This window comes from Palaemon carinicauda, chromosome 39, assembly GCF_036898095.1.
Source record: "Palaemon carinicauda isolate YSFRI2023 chromosome 39, ASM3689809v2, whole genome shotgun sequence".
Taxonomy (NCBI): Eukaryota; Metazoa; Arthropoda; class Malacostraca; order Decapoda; family Palaemonidae; genus Palaemon; species Palaemon carinicauda.
In genome coordinates this window covers 47251508-47255093 of record NC_090763.1, presented here as the reverse complement: position 1 = coordinate 47255093, position 3586 = coordinate 47251508, and positions in this window count along the sequence as shown.

Below are 3586 nucleotides of genomic sequence, written 5' to 3'. Positions count from 1 at the left end.
AAAATACAAAAATGAGGGTATGGAGTCCCTTAGTGCATATTCCAAGTCACGTGACTTCCCCTTGCCCTCAGCATGGCAGTCTGTGAAAGCAACAAACAAAAATGCATTGCATGAACCCTTCCTGGAATGCACTAGGATATTCCGAGAGACAGGACAACATAAGCTTAGCTCTCTCCTCAAACACACACACTCTCCCGCTCTCACTCTCTCTCTCGCTCTCCCTCTCTCTCTCTCTCTCTCTAGCACACACGAGCGCACTCACACAAGACGCTGATAGAAGCTTCCAATGGGATCTGCTTTTCGCACACGTCCCTTTCGCGAAATTCCATTCCGGCGAGGGATCGTCCCTCGGATTCCAGCCATCGATGGGGAACTTCCCCAGACGAGAATGATGATGAACTTTGATGGGAAAGAGACAAAAAAAAAATGAAAATGAGAAACTATCAATCTGATATTCATTAAGGCAATACGAATTTCCATTGTCTTTCCCTAATCTCGCGAACTGTCTCCTAGTACACACAACGTACCCTTGACGTTAAAGCCGTAGTAGTAGTAGTAGTATGGGGCCGGACGGTATAGGACAGAGAGAGAGAGAGAGAGAGAGAGAGAGAGAGAGAGAGAGAGAGAGAGAGAGAGAAAGGGGAAAAGGGGGGCCGATAGCGGGAGGCATTGGAGGCACTATGAGGAAAGGAAACAGCATCTCAGAAGAACGGGAGATAGGATGCTACCAACACCCCCCCAAACCCCTCGTTTCTCGAAGTTGCCTCCCTCCCCCTTTCCCCCCCGTTCAATGTTTTAAGCATGAAAGGAGTAAAGGGGGAACAGGACTGCTAAGGGCGCGAAGGACCTCCCCGAGTCTCGTTCCAGGACAAACGACCTCACCCATCCTATTGTGTAGGATTTAAAATAGCGTTATTGACTGGCCTTTGGGTGCATTAAGTCGATCCCACTTGGGAGGTAGGGACGTCAGTCAACTTGCTACCCAGATGTCCCTCTGCTGCACCGAAGGTAAGTTAAAAAAGAAAATTTTCACATACAGAAGTATATTTATTTTAATATTATTCTTAATAATATTATTATTAATATTATTAATATTAAAATTATTCTTAAAATATTTATGTGGTAAAATAAAGTAGCTAGTTAATGACGACAAAAGCAACTAAAACATAAAAGTAGCAAAAAAAAAAAAAAAAAAAAAAAAACATTTAAGCTACATTGCTCTGGGCTATTTTCCCTGTTGGACCCCCTGGGCTTATAGCATTCTGCTTTTCCAACTAGGGTTGTAGCTTAGCAATTAATAATAATAATAATAATAATAATAATAATAATAATAATAATAATAATATTGCAAACCTCAAACAATACGTTTAAGGGTAAGTTCCTAAAGAAAATTTTCACATACAGAAGTATATTTATTTTAATATTATTCTTAAAATATTAATTTTTTCCTTGTTTCCTTTCCTTACTGGGCTATTTTCCCTCTTGGAGCCCCTGGGCTTATAGCATTCTGCTTTTCCAACTAGGGTTGTAGCTTAGCAATTAATAATAATAATAATAATAATAATAATAATAATAATATTATAAACCTCAAACAATACGTTTAAGGGTAAGTTCCAAAAGAAAATTTTCACATACAGAAGTATATTTATTTTAATATTATTCTTAAAATATTTATTTTTTCCCTGTTTCCTTTCCTTACTGGGCTATTTTCCCTGTTGGAGCCCCCTGGGCTTATAGCATTCTGCTTTTCCAACTAGGGTTGTAACTTAGCAATTAATAATAATAATAATAATAATAATAATAATAATAATAATAATATTATAAACCTCAAACAATACGTTTAAGGGTAAGTTCCAAAAGAAAATTTTCACATACAGAAGTATATTTATTTTAATATTATTCTTAAAATATTTATTTTTTCCCTGTTTCCTTTCCTTACTGGGCTATTTTCCCTGTTGGAGCCCCCTGGGCTTATAGCATTCTGCTTTTCCAACTAGGGTTGTAGCTTAGCAATTAATAATAATAATAATAATAATAATAATAATAATAATAATATTGTAAACCTCAAATAATACGTTTAAGGGTAAGTTCCAAAAGAAAAGTTTCATATACAGAAGTATATTAATTTTAATATTATTCTTAGAATATTCATTTTTTCCTTGTTTCCTTTCCTTACTGGGCTATTTTCCCTGTTGGACCCCCCTGGGCTTGTAGAATTCTGCTTTTCCAACTAGTGTTGTAGCTTAATAATAATAATAATAATAATAATAATAATAATGTGAACCTCAAACAATACGTTTACATGAAAATTTATATTTATATACGCAAATGGATGACATATATCGCATATCTGCATAAAAAGCATACATATATGACGAAATGGTTTACATAATTGCAAAATTTCAATAGAACACATTTTAGGAAATCTTGATTGAATCTGACTAGATATTCATTAAGGCATTTTATAAGTAGTATAATATTATGTATCGTGTCTGGATGTCAAAATGCTAGTCTCGACCCTATTTCGCGAGGGTACTTACACAAGTCTAAAATTCTCCGCATAAATGTGGTAAAATAAAGTAGCTAGCTAGTCACAACAAAAGTAACTACAACATAAAAGTAGCAAAAAAAAAAAATAATAAATAAAAAAAAAAAACATTTAATAGCAAAAAAAAAATTTTAATAGCAAAAAAAAATTTAATGGCAAAAAAAAAATTAATAGCAAAAAAAAAAATTAATAGCAAAAAAGAAAAAAAAACATTTAATAGCCAAATAATAAATTTAATAGCAAAAAAAGAAAACCATTTATAGCAAAAAAAAAAAAAATAAATAAAAAAAAACTAAAAAAAAAAAATTAAGCTACATTGCTCTCCGATATAAAATTCAAACGGTTAAAAAAAAGTCTTATAAAGAATCCAAAAAGGAGATTTCCAAGGAAAAGTCAATGAATAAATATCAGATAAAAAAATATATGTAACAGTAAACGTCATTTCTAATTCTAACACCATCTATCAAATTAATAAAGAAATTCTATACTTTCTTATTTCATGAGTCTTTTGACAGTGGCGATTTAACAGTAAATGAACAATATGTGATATGAAATGTTAAATACTCTGAACGAACGAGGTAAAACGATAGTGGAGGTCCTGTAGAGAGTGGGGTTCCCTGCTGTATGGGACCGGAAAAGCAGCCATCAAAGTAAGTAAGTAAGTAGAGTACCACTGAGAAGAATTCATTATTACACTCACCTGGCTTCTATATATTTTGATAACTTCTGAGTGCAAATTAAAAACAAGGACAAAAAGATGCTTAAAATATTCAACAAGGAATAAATAACAAATATATTTTGCTCTCTCTCTCTCTCTCTCTCTCTCTCTCTCTCTCTCTCTCTCTCTCTCTCTCTCTCTCAAGCTTCTATATATTCTGATAACTTCTGAGTGCAAATTAAAAACAAAGAAAAAAAGATGCTTAAAATATTCAACGAGCAATGCATAACCAACATAGTTTGCTCCCCCCCCCTCTCTCTCTCTCTCTCTCTCTCTCTCTCTCTCTCTCTCTCTCTCTCTCTCTCTCTCTCTCTCTCTCT